We start from the raw sequence: 19,577 nt of genomic DNA on the forward strand, positions 1-19,577 counted from the left end.
GATATGTCATATTTGTATATTTTATTTATTAAACAACTTAATATATTGGGCACCAATTACCAACTTAACTGCCAGCAGTGTTTTGTACGCCCAACCAAAAAACGGTTTGATTGGACTATGCGCCCCTTCCGTGAAAAGAGGTGTTGCGATGTAGTGAATTTTTTGGCCACTGAATAATTAATTTTAATTAAAAAAGTTTTAGCTACAAAGTTTTAAAGCTCGTCAAGCACTACTACTTTGGTATAAATCGTGTCTCCATCCGAGATAGTTTGGAAGTTTCAAAAATTCAAATCTCAAAATATGAGAACTTAAAGCCAATATTTGAGGCTCTAGATAACTTCAAATAAAGAACTTATCAACCACAAACTTGTACATTGGGTCAACCACTACAACTTTGGCATTAACTATGTGAACATTCTAGGTCGTTTGTAAATTCTAAATTTAAAATTTCAAAATCTAGAAAATTTCAACATATATTTGGACTCTAACCAACTTAAAATAAAAAAACTTGTCAAATAGAATGTCGATTTGAGAAGTCCAAATTTGGTATGTCCATGTCAACATCCGAGGTTCCAAATAAAAACTTATCAACTACAAAGTTGTAAATCACATCAAAATCTGTAATTTTGATATAAAGTTCATCTTCATCTTAGTTCATATGAAAAAGTTACAAGTTATCTTTATGCAACTATTTCTATTGGCGACTGACGAGTTTTTCCTAAAATCCTATTTGTAGTAGTGTAGTAATGTTTAGATTGTGGTCTGCCATTCAGTCGAGATCTATCCTCTGCAAACAAAAAATAAACGCAAAGCAAGATACTTTTGACTTGTTTTTTTTTTGAACAAACAGGAGGGGCAGGGAGCCCCTACTGAAAATATATTAAAGAAAACAAATGTTCAGTACAAAAGAGATGAGCTAGGGGCTATAGGGGCAGCCATTAGGGAACTAAAAAGGGGAAGAAGAAGAGGAAAATAGAATACACTCGAGCTCTCTTATTTAGTCTAAGCTTGTAATCCATATTCCTGAATTTTTTGGGAAGTATTTCTTCTTTGCCCTGCACAGCAAAAGCTCAAATTAAATTTTGAAGATAGACTTGTTGACATGGTATGGTATTGTCTTACAACGGTAGGGCATCCTTTGGTCCAATATATGTTAACTGGGATTAGATAACATTTGCCACAACAAGAGGAATCTATCTCTGGGGAAATTAATTAAACCGGGCCACCGCCTCGATCAGATCCATCTGTTCCCTATGGTCACGTGTAATCACGTGGGAAGCAACACAAAACAACGTTTGAGACAGATGCATGGCCCCATGGGATCGCAGCTCAAGACCTGAAGCGCGCAACGAAGCACCCAATTATTGTATGCCATCTTGCTTGTCGTTTGTCCCAAACGAGTCTTGTGCAGGATTGTGTACGTTGTCCTAGTATATTGTATCCTAGTCCCCCATACAAAGGACTCGCATACAAATAAAGGGAACCGAAAATATTGCGACTGAAGAGGTGGTTTTCTGAGAAACTGCGGGCAGTTACAGAGGGTCTGCATTGTGCAGTTCGATCTATCAAACCCTGAGCTTCATTTGTAGATCCAGCATTTGGAACCACGCACTCAGTGGAGCCAGTACTCCAGGCACACCTGCCCTCCCTTCGCCATTGCTTTCACCCAAGCTTGCACTTCCACCGCCCGGCGCTCCTGCATGCTTTCACTACTGTACCTGCCACTTCTCATCTCCAACAAGGTTTGGCTTCAGTTTGAAGGAAAACTTGGCCGGACAGCAACATTCCTGTCGTTCTCGATCTCTCTCCTGCTGGCTTCGTACGCCGTATATATGGTATGGATCACACTCTCTTCCCTCTTGTTCTTGATTCGGTTTGCACTCCAAAGAAAACTGCACCCTGTAAAACAAGTGGAGCTTCTGTTCAATTCATTGAATCTGGGCACACTGAAGAAAAAGAAAGCAGATCTACAAGTCGTCAATATCGACTACTAAAATTGTCACTCGTGATGGATAATGAAAAACATCTAAATATGTTGCTTTTGTTGTTTTCTTTCAGGACTAGAAATAAGACTACACACGCACTGTCAAAGTGAGAGCCAGCAAAGAAAGGAAAGGCATGGTTATCTATGGAGGCTGCCGTGGTGACCGCATCGCATGGAGCTATGGGCTCCCTGATAGCGAAGCTTGGTGATTTGCTCACAGCTGAGTACAAGCTGCTCAAAGAAGCTAAGGGGCAGATCTTGTTCCTCAAAGCTGAGCTTGAGAGCATGCATAGGTTCCTAAACGAGATCTCAGATACAGAACAGCCTGATGAACAGGACAAGTGCTGGGCCAAGGAGGTACGTGAGCTGTCTTATGACATCGAAGATAGCATCGGTGAGTTCATGCTCCGTGTGGAACCCAATTCAAGCAGCAAGCCACGCGGATTCATGGGTTTCATAAATAGGAGCACGAAGTTGTTGACGACCATGAACATTCGGCATGACATCGCCAAAGAGTTTGAAGGCCTTAAGGTCCGTGTTGTGCAGGCACAGGAGCGGCGCAAGAGGTACCAGAAGACTGATGATGTTACCTCTAAGTCAGTCAACACAATCATTGATATTCGGTTCTTAGCAATGTACGCAGAAGCATCAGGCCTTGTTGGTATGGATGGCCCCAGGGATGAACTAATTCAGTTGATGGGTGGAGAGAATGAGCTAAAGGTGCTCTCTATAGTTGGATTTGGAGGCCTAGGAAAAACTACCCTTGCAAATGAGGTTTATTGCAAGCTTCAGGGTGAGTTTCAGTGCCGAGCCTTTGTGTCTGCGGCCCAAAAAACAAACATCAGGAAGCTTCTGAGAACTATGCTATATATCTCGAGTTGGCTTTGTAGCTCCTATGGACACCAACATGGAATTGTGGGAAAGAATCTGAATTCATTAGTGTGCTCCGAAAATTTCTTCTAAAACAGAGGTATGCGGCCTAGAAATAATTGTATGCTTAGTATGGTTTGTTTGCGATTTAGTTTGTTCTAATTTGATGTCATTCTTATTTAGCATGCTAGTATTATGTAATCAACAACTAAACATGTTGATTTGTCTGTATTTTTTCTTTTCACCTTGTTTTCTTATGATTGACTAGTTTATGTGTGTCCCTATTGTATTCTTATATCCTGGTTAATGTATGTTTATAGTGAGGATGCTTTTACGCTATCCTAATGGTTTGCTATACTCCATATGCTTTTATATATGTCAGGTACTTAATCGTAATTGATGACATCTGGGAGGCTTTTGCATGGGATATCATCAGATGTGCTCTTCCAGAGAGCATTAATGGTAGCAGAGTATTAATAACTACTCGAATTGAAACTGTGGCTAGAGGATGCTGCACTAAGAACATTGAATGTGTTTACAAGATGAAGGCACTTAGTGACCAGGACTCAAGGAGTTTATTCTTCAAAAGAATTTTTGGTTCAGAGGATGGTTGCCCTCCATATTTGAAGGAAGTATCTGCTCAAATTTTGAAAAAATGTGGTGGTTTACCACTTGCAATCATCACAACATCTAGCCTAATAGCCAGTCAGCCAAGCAAACTAAAGGAGAACTGGGAACATGTAAGGGACAGGCTGGGCTCCAACTTTGAAATGAGCCCTAGCTTGGAAGTCATGAGACAGATACTGAATCTCAGCTATATAAATCTTCCTCATTATTTGAAGACTTGCATGCTATATTTAGGTATTTATCCCGAGGACTACACAATTGAAAAGAATGATTTGACAAGGCGATGGATAGCTGAAGGTTTTATATGTAAAGTTCGTGGGATGGATCTTGAGGATATTGCAAAGAGCTATTTTAATGAGCTTATTAATAGGAGTTTGATTCAGCCTGCAGATACAAACTGCAATGGTGAGGTGATGTCTTGCAAGGTACATGATATGATGCTTGATCTTATCCTCCATAAATCCCAAGAAGAGAATTTTGTCACTGTAATAGATGATATACAAGACATGACAGGACAACAAGACAAGATTCATCGACTCTCTCTCAACCTGGGTGGTACAGTAGGTGATAGGGCTGCAGGATGTGTCCAGCTATCCCAAACAAGAACACTGGCAATATTTGGAACCTCTTCATATTTACCTCCTTTTGAACTGTTCAAGTATCTCCGTGTTCTCGGAATTGAAATTACAGTACAGTCCTATCCACCATTGTTACTAGACTTTACTGAGACACATCATCTATTTCAGTTGAGATATTTAAAGATTGTAGCAAAAGGTCATGAGGTGGTGTTACCTAGTAAAATTGGGAGTATGCAGCAATTGGAAACATTTGAAATCAATGCTACTATAAAATTGTCTAAGGGACAATCATTTCATGAACTACCATCGGATATAGTTCATTTGAGCCGGTTATCGCATCTGATTATTCCATATGACATAATATTGCCAAACGGGATCGGTAACATGCAATTTACGTAACTCACCAAACAGTATCAAGGGTCTGGGGGAACTGACCAATTTGACCAATCTTAAAATCATATGTAATTTTGGTGAAAAGGCAAATGATGAGATAGTGGAGAAAGGCAGGGAAGTTCTGCAGACTTGCCTTGGAAAGATTTGCAGCCTCAAATAACTATATATGAAAAATTATTGTGACAACAATCTCTACATTGATGCGTTGAGTTCAACACCCGCTTCTTTCCGTCATCTCCAGATATTCCATGGACACAAGTTCTCAAGGGTTCCTGGAGATGGATCATCCAACTCCATAACCTCTATGACCTGCGTCTTTTTGTTAAGCAAGTGCTTGAGGAAGATGTTGGAATTCTTGCATAGCTGCCCTCAGTTATCAACCTGGAGTTGTTCATCAAAGGAACTCCTGAAGATAAGATCATCATCCATGGAAGTGGATTCCCTGTTCTGAAGCATTTTCAATTTAGCTGTAGCAGGATATTGGCTGATGAGGAGAATTCATTATGATCTAACCAACGGCAAATCTCCAGAAATCACACCACCCAATTCCCCTGCTCCCCACACCCTCACTATGGACAAAAATTAGAGATGCTACATAGCAGTTAGCAAATATGTTTCTCAATCGTTCCAGAAAACAAAAATATGTTACTTTTGTATTGAAACAAAATCGAATATTTTGAAAGTTCTAACTAGTAGATAGATGCTTTCATACTACCAAGTACCAACTCATGAGGAAAAAATGTCCTTTTAAGTAAGGAATCATAGAAACTGCACTATAAACTCAGTTAAAAAAAAAAGCTAACATGGAAAAATTCTATAAAGAAACTGAGCTAGTTAAGCACGAATCGTGAGTCTGGACTTTGGATCTTTGCCAGGTAGTCACAAGTAGAGTTTCACAAATCAATAAACAATGAAAAAAGTGAGTCTCACAGAAACACATGATGCAATTTTGTGAAGTGAGCTCCTTCCATTCTAGCATCTGTTCTAGTCTGACAGTACTCAAAGAACGAGTAGGAATTTCAGGTTTAACCACATAAGTCCAGAGTACAGATTAAATTTTTTCAATTTTTCACCACTTATTTGATCATTGTAGATATCAGATGAACTGAAAGAGACATACAAGCACAAGCTGAAACACTGCCTAGAATCTTCCCTTGAACTATTGCAAGACTGAACACCAATCAAATTGGCAGATTCCTGATTGGAGGAAGACAGAAGGAAAACACCAACTGCAGAATACACATACAGGCCCTACTAACAGTAGATGAATGAATAGGACACATGCTTTTACAAGACCTAGACCCTACTGTAGTGATATATCAGTAGCCGCAATACTCATTAGAGGTTGACAAACCAAACCATGTAACCTTAATCACAACAATTTACGCAGAGTTCATTCATGCAGCTAATAAAAGAACATACTAGTGTAATGCACCAATTCATACAGTAAAGGGATTCCAGCGCCCAGTTCAGCAGAACTGCAGAAGAGTAAATGTGAGGGAGACGAGGTGGGGAGGCAACAAGGGACTATAGCACCTGCAAGAAATCAGTCCCGAGATGGATGGGGGAGACATCATCAGGTCGAAGAAGAGGGAACTCGAGGAAGGAAGGTGGGTTTACCGAGTGGGAACGGGCTGGGGCACCGGAGGTGCTGCCGGAGCGGATGGCCAGGGACACCGGAATGGGGACCCTCGTAAGTCGTAACAGCTAGCCTTATGCTCTTGCTGTTCCTCCCCCTTCGTTTTCTTCACTGCAGGTGTAGGGGACGGCTCCACCACAGAGGTCACGTCTCGCTGCTCCGCTCCTCACCGGCGGCGGATGGGCTGGCTCCGGCTCCTCATCCTCAGAGAGAGGATACCGGCGGCGGAGGGGATGCCTTGCTTGCTTTGAGTGGGCCGGGCCGGAGGAGGAAGTTGGTTTCGTTTCCTGGGGAGCGGAGCCCGGTCGCTCCTTGGGCCGTATTGGGCCTGGAAGGCCCAGCATTGTTATTCATTCTTTTCTTATTGTATTTCAGCATTGTCATATCTAGCTAGGATATATATAAACATGCCAAGCTGGTGTCAAAAAAAAAAAAAAACATGCCAAGCCATCCAAAGTTGCTCCTTGCATGCATATGCATGTAAAATAGATTGCCTTGCCCCCACACAAATTAAAGGCAGCCACCTATGCCAATGACACTGACAATATACGGCCACCCAACCCAACAACTAGTATATATACATACTTTGATCCTATGCATGCATGCATGGTACATACACTGATCCAAATTAAGACAGAGTGGTGGCTTGGGAAATACGTATTATACAAATATAACTCAAGGGGAAGTGTTGCCCTGTTCAACCATTGGTGTAGGCATTTACCTAGACAAGGGTGGCCTGCTCCTCGAGCGGAACCACCGTCCACGTCGTCTGAAATGTTCTCCTCCGTTCGATCTCGCCATCCAACGGCCTAGATTGGTCCGACTGACTTCCGCCCAGAGCGGGCTTCTCGTGCGCTTCTCCGGCTTCTTATCAGCTTTTTCGGCTTCGCGTTTGAATCGAGGCCAGTAAATATATATATCAGCTTCCGCTTCACCTGAGTAAAAAAACATACCTCTTCCGTTCCCTCCCCCCCTCTCTCTCTCTCTCTTCGCTTCCTCCCTTCTCCTCCCGACACCTAGGGGCGACGGCCACGGCGCCGGGCGCGAGCGGCGCGCTGCGGCCGCCCTCCTCCTCCTCCTCCGCCTCCTCCTCGTCCTCCTCGTCCTCCTCCTTTCTCCCGCGGCGGCGGCGGCCGCGAGGCAGCGGCGCAACCTGCAGGCGGCGCGGGTGGGGCCCGACGGCCCCCTCCCTCTCCCCCATCCTCCGTGCGGTCTCCTCGATGCCTCCTCCCACCGGGGCGCCTGCGCTCCTCCTGTCGGCGAAACCCTAGGTACGATGCCGGATGGGCCAAACCCTAAACTCCGGCGTGCGCTCTCTCCCCTTCCCTAAACTCCCTCTCCTCACTGCGGGGATCTTGGCTCCCCTCCCCCTCTTCGCTGCAGCGAGCAAGCTCGCCCAGTGTCCATTGTCTCTTGCTGTTATCTTTTGTGCACAACTGATATCCTTCCATGTACAGTGATTATAAATTGTTACATTCATGCTATCTACTGAGGCTTGGGGATGGTGCAATGATGATCTTTTTAAGACTGAGACAATGGAGTTCTGCAGTGATGAGTACATAGTTATTTCATTCTTCAATGAATCTTGTGACAATGTCGTTCCATTAGTTGCACATTTTATCCATTTGTTAGTCAGCATACATCCATTGTCAATGATGTCTTTGCTTCATACAATTCATCAGTTCTTCTATTACTGAGCACAGATGTAATTGCGATTGGCCTTGCTAGAGAGGTAATTTACTACTTAGTGAATGTCAATATCAGGCTTAGTTTCCTCTTTAACTGTCCAAACTATACCTATTATTTATGCATTGTACCTTTGCTTGTCTCAGATTACTTTTCATGGTTTGTGTTAAGTGTTTGTGACAAAAATACACTAATAGTGTTCGGGCAGCCCGTTGGAAATCTTGCATGTAGAAACAATTTGGACTCATCTTGCATTGGTTGGTTGTTGAAAGGAATTTTAATACAAGGAGGTTGCCTACATAGTCAGTCGTCATTGATCAGTGATGGAATATAATTATGTTACCTTGTGTGATGTCGTACTATAACTATCTTGGTTGATAACATGCATGAACCTAAACTTATGCATCCTAATATTGATCCTATATGAAACTGAGCTACCTTGGAAGGTGTCTCTTGCACCAAAGTACTCCTAAAATTAATTGTACTTTCTTTTTGTCATTCATCTAATCATCTTAATACCATTGTTTGAACTCTGTGATCAGCACTTCTTTTATGAGGAGGTCAGTTAGCACATAAACTCAGTAGTGCCATACATGGTTGCTATTTACTACTTAATGAACAAATGGTATGCCATTTTTATCTTCTAGAAATTAATTTGTTACGATTATCCCTTTGAAACCTACTTCCGTTTTTCCTGTACATGAAATTTTCCATGACATTGTGCTCCGCGTCATTCATCTATAGCTTACCTGCTCAGTTACTGCTAATTGTTCCATTCATTGCCCTGCATAAGTCATTTACCTGCTTATTTTTTTGCCATGCTGTTTCTCTTTTTTATGCTCATCTCTTTATTTTTTCAACTGAACTGGTCATTTATTCACTTCCAGTATAATTTATGTTGCTGGTAGCAGTTGTCCTGTTACCCAGCCTATTGCACGTCCACGCTACTGAAGCACTTATGAATGCCTAGACAACCTAAAGTTCAGATACTTAGACTACGACGCTTTTTGTACAATAATCCTACCTCTGTATAAATGAAATAGATAAGATGGTGAGCTCACCTACGTTACTTATACCAAAATTTAGTCAGTTTTGAGTGAATTGTCATATGACTCAAAGACATAATATTTGGGCTCCAATGGTTGTCTAATGATCCAAGCAAGTTTGGTGATTCTGATCTCCAATTCAGGTGTGTAGCTAGGCAGTTTAGTGAGAAGCTACATGGGGTAGTATATTTTAAATGGATTGCTACAGTTACTGGATGTATATTTTTATTTACAGTTTCCACTCAATATTCTACTTTAGCTTTTCACCATGCAAGATTGTCCTTGAGGCTGCAAGTTGATGAACAAATGATGGTTTACACATTACTGAGGTCTCTACGAAGCTCTGCCAACTTTCTATATGCTCCAAGCCTCTTTGCTTATGATCTCGTGTTCTAACCATTTACCAATTTATGCCATGCGTTCCTCATTCACTATGGTCTCAAGCTCTGGCCATTTTCCATTTGCCATTTTTTTCCTTCTTCAGCCTATGATGAAAATTTGACATCCGTTGCTCAACGCTATGATCTGATGTTCATTCGCTTGTGAGGTACTAGGCATGCCTGCAATTTCTGAGAGCAACCCATTTGTCAGCATGCCTTTAAGCTCCAAGTTCATGAACAAATGATGATTAACACATTACTGAGTCCTCCAACAAGCTCTGACACTTTTGTATGTGCTGCAAGCCTCTTTGCTTACGATCTCCTGTTGTAACCATTTGCCAAATCATATCATGTGTTCCTATCGTTATAGTTTGATGTTTTGACCATCCATTGCATAGCAATATGATCTCAGGTTTATTTGCTTCTGAGGCACTCGGCATGGCCTGTTACCTATATTATGCAGTTTCTGAGAGTAACCCATTTGTCAACATGCCTTCAAACTCCAGGTTCATGAACAAACGATCATTGCCACATTACTGAGGCCTCTAAGACGGTACGGCAGCTCACCGCCATAAATTTGCTAACCAAAACTAATAATCTTTTTCCTCCATTCTTGTGCCTGCAGTTGCGTATTTCATTTTATAGCTGTGTGCCCACCTCCCAAAACACATAAACACATAAACACTAACCCAAAACACATTATCCCGACCCAGAACTTACTAAGTTCAGATTAAAACTACTCTCTATCCATTTGTATAGCTGCAAGTTCTTTCAAAATATGATGCCGCATGCTCTAGCTTATAAGATATGAGCCCGTTGGATGTATAGTCTATTTGTATCCCCATAGTACTATAGAATTTACTGATGCCATCTACAAATTGGGAGTTCAAGCCAGAAATATCAGTCCCTAATGAGTAATATGGTATCTTTAACCACATCAGATTTATGTACTTGGTCCATTATTAATTTTTGCAGTCCCTGCAGTTTCTTCGGTATTCCCTAGGTCTGTTCAAATAATATCTTACATTTGCTTTTCCATGTTTTTTGAGGTTTTAGGCTCACTTCCCATTGCATTATTAGTCTGTATATTGTTTGGGGTCAGACCTGCTGGACCAACATCAGATATTCTATTCTATGCACACATGAAACAAAGCAAAGCTGATTGTGATGTAGTTCCCTGGTAAGCTCATCCTCCTTATTTCCTGCCCGTGTGGTGTGGCGTGTGTCTACTTCGGTAAAGAAAATGTCTCTATACACCTATAATAGTTCGATATTCTTTGTTTAATAATATTATTATGTCTTATACTCAGTCCAATACTGTACTGATGAGTAAATCCAGTGTGCTTGTTTTCGGATACAACAATCCAATTTTATGGCCCCACAGTAGTGACTGCTTCTGTGCTGTGGTTGATTTACAAAATCAAAGGACTAATCCCTCTTGTTTGACTTCCTTGGCTCTGCCGCATGATCTTGTGCCTCCATACTTTATGCCATCACGTGTGATCCTTGGGAATGATGACACAATGCACACTTGAGGTTAGCAGTTAGATTTCAAGGCTGTCTTTGAATTTAACGTTTCAAATGACCTACCGATGCCAAATAATATTTACGAGTATCTAGGCCGTTCTTCTGTGCTCCTTTTAGTGCCATGATTAAATTTGTGACTACTTAGACATACAGGAGAATTTTATATATGCATTTTCCTTTCTAATCCCTTCCATGCAACTCTTTATCGTCGCACACTTGCATCATTATAAGTGACAAACTATTGTGTATTTTCAGCTTAGGATTATGGCTGACTCTACTTTTATCTATGCCTCTTACCAGATTTAACCATTCTGTTGGAACATCAAACTTGATTGGCTTTCGCTTTCACATGCTAACTGAATGTTGCCAATGGCCTTTGGCATTTCCTCAGTTTTTTTCTTCTGTCTGCGGGTCTGGTGCAAGCGGTAGAGTCTTACCGCCGGTGACCGGAAGGTCCCGGGTTCGAGTCGTGGTCTCCTCGCATTGCATAGGCGAGGGTAAGGCTTGCCACTGACACCCTTCCCCAGACCCCGCACAGAGCGGGAGCTCTCTGCACTGGGTACGCCCTTTTCTTCTGTCTGCGCACTACAGATTCAGATTGTGGAATCTTCTGGTGTATCTATACTATAGACTATCCTGGTAGATACAGTACAATATAGTGTTGCATTTTATACTAGAGCTTAGGCCTCCAGGAAAAGGACAAATATTGATCAGTATAAAATTGACCCAACAGCTCATTTTTATGTGTCTGGATGCTCTTTTTTGCTAGAGTAGTTTCCGGTGGAGCGGCTCGAATGGAATTATATGTGTGTTCAGTTTACCTGCAATACGAATATGGCACCAATGACCATGTCATGGCTTGGAGAAGTTGCATACTAAGTGCATCTCCATATTCAGGTATGCAAAGCAATACACACCATGTTGGTTGCCTGACCCATCGTTATTTATGAGGTCAAGAGTTTGCCTCTGCAGTTCACAGAATTAATTACTTGATACAAACATACTGTTCAACTACACTTCAAATGAAACCACTCGTGTCATACATGCTCGTGATTACATCTACAGAAATATAGCTACTGCTGTCCTGTCTATTTGTTTTTCCTAATCTTAGTTCTTACCAATGAAGCCACTGCTACGGCTTCTGTTTATAGGGGGACCGTTTCAGCAACAAACATGTTCCAATGGGATAGCAAGGACAAATTTCAACTTGGAACTAAAGTTCCTATACAGTTTTCTACATTAGCAATCGAAATTGAATTATTTTTCCTACTTTAGATATTACAGCACAGCGAGTGTAGGATCAGAGCTGTCAATAGAAATTAAATTTACATACCGCTCGGATGAGGTCGGCTCTGGATTCTTCTACCAGATGCATCATGCCATGAAATTTGAGGTTATATGATGCACGCGAAATAGAAATTAGAAATATTTTGTAACCAGACCCTATTGCTTCTCCGTTGAAATATTTATACTTAGATTCAATTTAAGGCATGGAGCTACTGCACTCCATTTTTCGTATTGTTCAGTAGATTCTGTCAGTGTTGAGGTTCTACAATAAGATTGCTTGTGTCAATGCAATGAAGTGATCACATCAACACCTCTGCTTACAACATGGAGTATGAATGCCTTCACCTTAGATTTCAATAAAGTGAATTTGCACTGCCATAAAATTTGCTCTTAGAAAGTTATCAATCAGTTTTCTACATTAATTAGATGGCATGTTGCCTATTGCATCCTTCAAATTAAATGTAGGCTATGTAGAATTATATAAGCAAGGTTCAGCCTTTTTGTATGCTACAAATTAAAACGAAGGTTATGTTCAATTATATAAGAAGGCTTCTTTGTGGCCTCCCAGACTGGGACTACTAGCTAAAAGCAAAATCATCAGTTGAGGTTGTTTTCCCTTGGGCCTGGTTTAGTTGGAGAATTTTTTGGCGAAATAGTGCTGTAGCACTTTCGTTGTTATTTGGCAATTAGTGTCCAATCATAGTCTAATTAGGCTTAAAAGATTCGTCTCGTGAATTTCGTCTAAACTGTGTAATTAGTTTTATTTTTTATTTATATTTAATGCTTCATGCATGCGTCCAAAGATTCGATGTGATGGGGAATCTTGAAATTTTTTGCAAAATAGAAGGAAACTAAACGGTACCTTGATAACCTTCTCGAACTTACTTTTCTTCAGATTTAGATGCCCATACAAATGCATGATTCAGTTGAAATTTATGCGGATGACATTCATGCTTCTATCTCTCAGTTTGTCACTGTGTTCTCATGATCTTTTTTCCTTTTTGCTTTTCACTTCTTATTTTTCAAGGTTTGCACTTCCAAAGAAATTGTATCCATTCCTATTGCCGAGATCCATAGACATCTACAGGTCTGTCAGTAAATAAAGGTATAGCAATCATCAGATTATAAATACTAATTACTGAATCCTAAAGCTAGATAGTTATATGTGTTAGGTTTCGTTTTTAGTCATGTTCATCAGATCGGGAGGTCTTGGTAGTAGAATAGGTGTTCGGGTTTAACAGAGAGAGAGAGAGAGGGGTGATAGGTGGCAAACCATCAAATGCCGTAGTTGTCGAAGCTCCGGCCGGGGTTTCGTTGACGGACGCCATCTGCGCGCCGGCAGCGACGTTCGGTGGAGAGGGAGTCGGCGCTGTGGCGTCCTCGGCGGCGGTGTGTGCGTCTCGGTGGCGTTGCCGGCGTCGGTGGTGCTTCCCGTCGCTGGCAGCGCCCCTTCTTTCGATTGGGTCTAGGGTTAGGATGTCAGTGGGGTGACTGGCGGCGCGGTGAACCTCGTACTGCGAGCCCCAGCCCCCACCTTTCCTTTATAGCGCTGTGCAACGGGGGCCCACCAACCATGTAGGGTTGGGCGCCCCTGATCAGGGCGTGAGAACAAGGCCCAGTTAGGCCGTTGGGCCTAACTGGTGGGAGATCAATCCTAACATTCTCCCCCTTGATCTCTCATCTATTCTTCGTTCTTCAATTTCATACTCAAAACTTTCAATTCATATTTTTCTTGCTTCCATCCTATTTCATTACAGATTAGTGCATAGAACTGTCCCATCGTCACAGCAATTAGTGCCGTTAGACTAACAGCCACAATACACTTCTCCGTTTTGAAATGTAAACTTTCTTTGGGCCCTTCGTATGTTCGGGTATCATAGGCTTTCCCTTAAACCCATGCCGGCTACGTGTTCTCTGAACACGTTGGGTGGTAAGCCCTTTGTGAGCGGATCCATGAGCATTTTCTCTGTACTTATATGCTCAAGATTTATTATATGATCCCGAACTTTATCTTTCACAACATAGTACTTTATGTCAATGTGTTTGGCAGCACCACTTGACCCATTGTTGTGAGCGTACTGTACCGCTGGATTGTTATCACAATACAATCTCAGTGGTTCATTTATATCATCAATCACTTTCAATCCGGGTATGAATTTCTTCAGCCAATTCACCTGCCCCGTTGCCTCATAGCATGCTACAAACTCGGCATACATTGTCGAGGATGTAGTTACGGTTTGTTTGGAGCTTTTCCACGATATAGCCCCTCCTGCGAGAGTAAATACATATCCTGACGTGGATTTTCTTTCGTCTCCCGCATAATCAGAATCTGAATACCCCTCTATCTGCAGGGAATCAGATCTTCTATACGTAAGCATGAGGCCTTTCGTACCCTGCAAATAACGCAGGACTTTCTTCACTAATTTCCAATGTTCAATTCCTGGATTCTTTTGATATCTGCCAAGTAACCCGGTAACAAAAGCTAAGTCAGGGCGTGTACACACTTAAGCATATTGTAAACTTCCAACAGCTGAAGCATACGGTACCGCTTTCATTCGGTCAATTTCATATTGGTTCTTGGGACACTGATGTTCCCCAAATCTATCGCCCTTGACTATAGGAGCAGGTGAAGGACTGCACGCATGCATACTAAATTTCTTCAGAACCTTTTCTATGTATGCCTTTTGCGATAATCCTAGAACCCCTTTTCTCCTGTCTCGGTGAATCTCTATTCCCAAAACGAACGAGGCCTCACCGAGATCTTTCATATCAAAGTTTGAGGACAAGAATTTCTTCGTTTCCATTAGTAGATTGATATCACTACTAGCAAGCAAGATATCATCCACATACAAAATTAGGAATATGTACTTTCCATTCTTGAACTTTGCATAAACGCAATTGTCCTCAATATTTTCTTCAAACCCAAAACCTTTTATCGTTCTATCAAACTTCAAATACCACTGTCTTGAAGCTTGCTTCAATCCATAGATTGACTTCTTCAGGCGGCATCCCATATTTTCCTTTCCTTTTACGACAAAACCTTTCGGTTGTGCCATATAGACATTTTCTTCCAAATCCCCGTTTAGGAAAGCCGTCTTTACATCCATTTGATGTAACTCCAAATCATAGTGGGCTACAAGTGCCATTATAATTCTGAAGGAATCTTTACATGAGACTAGAGAAAACGTCTCATTGTAATCAATCCCTTCTCTTTGCGTGAAGCCTTTCGCCACAAGTCGCGCTTTAAATCTTTCTATATTTCCTTGGGAGTCATATTTCATTTTGTAGACCCATTTACAGCCTACTGTTTTGGCTCCTTTAGGAATATTTTCTAAGTCCAAAACTTTATTGGTACTCATTGATTTCAATTCATCTTCCATGGCCTTAAGCCACTTTGATGAGTGGTCGCTTCTCATGGCTTCTTCAAATGAGGTGGGATCATCCCCCATCTGACATTCTTCTGTTTCATAAACTTCATAGTCATCAGTAATAGCTGATCGTCTTATTCTTTGAGACCTTCTAGGTGCCTCCGGCACTTGTTCCACATTGGGCTGTTGTTGTTCTTTCTCATGTGCAACATTTGGTTCTATAGTTTCCTCAAGGATAGGTTCCTCAAGGACAGGTTCCTCATGTTCATTCATTGTCGCCACGGGAGAACTTGCAGCAGGTGTTGGCACTACAATGTCCTGCACTGTCGGTGCAACAGCAGCAGGTAGCGTGAAGAATGGTTCTTCAACCATCGGAGTGGGTACATGTACCCGCTTCTCCTGTAGGCTGATTTCTCGTGCTACCACGCTCCCCCTGATCATGTTATCCTCCAAGAACACAGCGTGTCTTGTTTCTACAATCTTCGTATGTCTGTCAGGACAATAGAAGCGATATCCTTTCGATCTTTCTAGATAGCCAATAAAATGGCAGCTGACTGTCTTGGAGTCTAACTTTCCTATGTTTGGGTTAAACACTTTTGCCTCAGCTGGACAGCCCCACACACGCAAATGGTTAAGTGAGGGTTCCCTTCCTGTCCATAATTCATACGGTGTTTTAGGCACCGATTTACTTGGTACTCGATTAAGTATGTGAATGGCGGTTTTCAGTGCCTCCATCCATAAACTAATCGGTAATGTGGAGTAACTCATCATGCTTCTTACCATATCCATTAAGGTACGGTTACGTCTTTCAGCCACTCCATTCTGCTGAGGCTCCCCCAGTGTGGAGTACTGAGCAACTATGCCATTTTCCTGTAGGAACCTTGCAAATGGTCCAGGAATTTGGCCATATGGGGTATGTCGCCCATAGTACTCTCCACCTCGGTCTGATCGTACTATCTTTATTTTCTTATTGTGCTGATTTTCAACTTCAGCTTTAAATATTTTGAATTTATCCAATGCTTCCGATCTTTCTTTAATTGGATAAATATTGCAATAACGAGAGTGGTCGTCTGTGAATGTTATAAACGAGTCATAACCATCCACACTTTTCACAGGAAAAGGACCACATATGTCTGTGTGGATTATTTCTAAAATTCCTGTGCTTCGTTTGGCATCTTTCTTAATTTTCTTGACATACTTTCCTTTAATGCAATCAATACATTGTTCTAAATCTGAAAATTCTAAGTGCGGGAGAATTGATTCCTTAACCAATCGTTCCATTCTCTCCCTCGAAATATGGCCCAAGCGACAATGCCATAATTTCGAAGAGACAATTTCAATTCTCTTCCGCTTCTTAGTTACATCCGCAGATGGGGAATCATTCACATTCTCATCACATACATTGTTCACATTCTCAGCAAGAGATAATAAATAAAGCTTGTCTTGTCGGAAGGCAAGACCAACACATTTATTATTAACCAGTATCTTACACTTGCCATCACCAAAATAGCAATCAATTCCATCATCATCAAGTTTCGAAACACTTATCAAATTTCTACGCAAAGAGGGAACATAAAGTACTTCTTTAAGTCTAAGTACAAAACCATTATTCAATTCTAAAGAAAAAACTCCAATGGCTTCAATATTGGCTTGCACTCCATTTGCAACTTTAATCGTTCTTTCTCCTCTTTGCAAGGTTCTTGTCCCACTTAACCCCTGTAAGGAATTGGCAACATGAGTAGTTGCACCTGAATCAACCCACCAAGTGGATGTATCATAACATAAATACAGGGATTCATCTACAAATGTAATAAATTCATCACCTTTCTTTAGCAGAGATTTCAGGAAGTCTGGACAATCCCTCTTGTAGTGTCCCTTCTTGAAGCAGTGCTTGCACTGATCTTTTTCAGCTCCACCATACTGCTGATTCTCAGAATCCTGAGGTTTCTTTCCCTGTGAACTGGAGGAAGAGGACTTATCCCACTTAGATTTCCCTTAGTGGTTTAGAATTCTTGCCATTAAAGTTCTTTCTTTTGTTGTCCTTCACAAAATGAGCAGATTCACCTTGTGAGGACTTTATCCTCTCCTCTTCTTGAGCACACATTGAGATGAGTCTTTCTATGCCCCATCTTTCAGGCTGCATATTGTAATTCACAATAAAGGTGTCATATTCTTTCGGCAAAGAAGCAAAAATCAAATGAATCAGGAAATCCTCCTCCTTCAAATTCATTTCTTTTAGCTTAGATGCCGTAGTGTTCATCTTCAAAATGTGCTCTCTTATGCTACCACCAGTGAATTTCTCATTCACAAGCTTCTTAATTAGTGAACTTGCTGTGGTCTTGGTAGACCCAGTAAACTGACTCTTGATTTTCTCAAGATATTCTTTGGCAGTAGCACATTCATAGATTGAGCCCCTTATCTGATCTTCTATGGTGGCCTTGGCCACCAACAGGCACTTGCGGTTGGAGAGAGTCCATTGCCTATGTTCAAGGTCGTATTTCATTCTTATTTCAGCATGATCACGCTTTCGAGAAGCGAAATCAGCGTCAGATTCATTGTCACCTCTCACCGGGTCCTCTGGCTCAGTAGGACACGGTGAGGTGATGGCAAAATCGACCTCTCCCAACGCAAGTTCCAATTCATACTTCTCCCACCACACACGGTGATTGGTTCCGTTGAGTGTCGGGATATTGGCAATGTTCACAATGCATTTGCCTCCTGAAATCACACCAGAGTAAGTAAGAAACATTTATACATAAAATTCCATGCTTTAACTCAACGTTGGTCAAATTAAAACTTATAATTCATCCATGCAAACATTTTACATCACTGTTGGGCAGAAGTAAAATTAATGCACAATTTCTCATGGATCAAAAAATTATAATATTGTTATTAACAATGTTGGTCAGAAAATAACAATATCATAATCGCATCAAAATTATCAGAAATTCATTTCTCTTAAAATTAAATTATCCCGTTGGTTCAAATTTAATCAAAGAGAACAATAATTATCATGCACAGCGGAAACATTAATAATCTTTTCATATTATCATTTTCCAGAAGCACTAAAAAATTCATTGTTTTCTGAGCAAAATATCGTTGGATAAAATTTGCACAGAAAATTGTGTCAAAATCATTCAAATTCATCAAAATATGCATTTAAAATTGCTTCTGGAAAATAATAAGAAAAAAATTCCTTCTTCTTTTCATTTTCAGCCCAGCACGGCCCAAAACGCGCTGAAACCGGCTCAGCCCAGCGGTCCTTGCGCGCACAGGCCGCACCCAGGCCACAACCTGGGCCTGGGCCGGCAAAGCGCCGCGCGCCCTCGCGCCCGCCTGGGCCAACGATGGCCCGTGGATCCGTGGCCGTTGGTTTTGATCGGACGGTCGCGCGCCGTCTTCGGCCGGATCAAAACCAACGCCGCGCGGGGGGCCTGAAACCCTAGGTCATTCGCCTCTTCCCCTTTCTCTCTCTTCGCTCTTTCTCTCTTCTCAGTCGCAGCGGACACAGTCGCCACGGAGTAGCCGCGAGCGAGGAAAGCAGAGCGGGCGGCCATGGCGAGCCTTGGCGCCGTCGCTGGCCCCCTCGCCGGCACGCGTGCTCCCCAACGGGTGAGCACGCCACCATCGAGCGGCCTGGCCGCGGCGCTTCCTTGGCCGAGCCCGGCGAGCCCGCACCCCCGGCTCGGTTTCTTCTCCCACACCGACGAAGAGGTTCATCCGTGCACCCTAACCCTACCCCTACTTTCCCCTTTCTTTCTATGAGTTGTTCTTTTTGGGTTTATCCGAATGGGGAAAAAATAGGGTTAGGGTTAGGGTTTGTTCTTGCCGATTCGGGTTAGGGTTTGTTCTTGCCGATTCGAGTTAGGGTTTGTTCTTGCCGATTCGTTTTCTTTGCTTTTTGATTTCTTTCTTTTCGTTCATCCGAATGGAAAAATTGGGATTAGGATTAGGGTTCGACCCTTCTTCTTTCTTCTTCCCCTTTTCTTCTTTCGGATTTGCGTCTAGGGTTCTCGGAATCCGACCCTCCCTTTTCCCCTTCTTCCGATTTGATTTGGGGAATTAGGGTTAGGTCTTAGGGTTCGGTTTTCTATTTTCTTTCCCGATCCGCATCAGATCGGTCGGTTTCACTTCCTCGATCTAATTTCTTGTCGAACCGTGGCTCCGGTACCATTGTTAGGTTTCGTTTTTA

General features: G+C 42.0%; 1 protein-coding gene, 1 long non-coding RNA gene and 1 pseudogene across 2 annotated transcripts in view; 2 read left to right on the top strand and 1 right to left on the bottom strand.

The window, feature by feature from the left end:
• LOC136508494 (disease resistance protein RGA5-like) overlaps positions 1 to 19,577 on the top strand; it is a 54,409-nt gene that overhangs the window by 13,408 nt on the left and 21,424 nt on the right. The gene's annotated exons all lie outside the window — the stretch shown is intronic.
• Positions 1,699 to 4,959, top strand: LOC136508657 (disease resistance protein RGA5-like; annotated as a pseudogene).
• On the bottom strand, positions 1,763 to 6,210 carry LOC136508658 (uncharacterized). The gene is made up of 3 exons (XR_010772069.1): positions 6,073 to 6,210; positions 4,586 to 5,988; positions 1,763 to 1,899 (listed from the first exon to the last, which is right to left on the bottom strand). It is a non-coding gene; the product is annotated as an uncharacterized lncRNA (long non-coding RNA).

The sequence above is a fragment of the Miscanthus floridulus genome, chromosome 15 (assembly GCF_019320115.1).
Source record: "Miscanthus floridulus cultivar M001 chromosome 15, ASM1932011v1, whole genome shotgun sequence".
NCBI classification, from domain to species: domain Eukaryota; kingdom Viridiplantae; phylum Streptophyta; class Magnoliopsida; order Poales; family Poaceae; genus Miscanthus; species Miscanthus floridulus.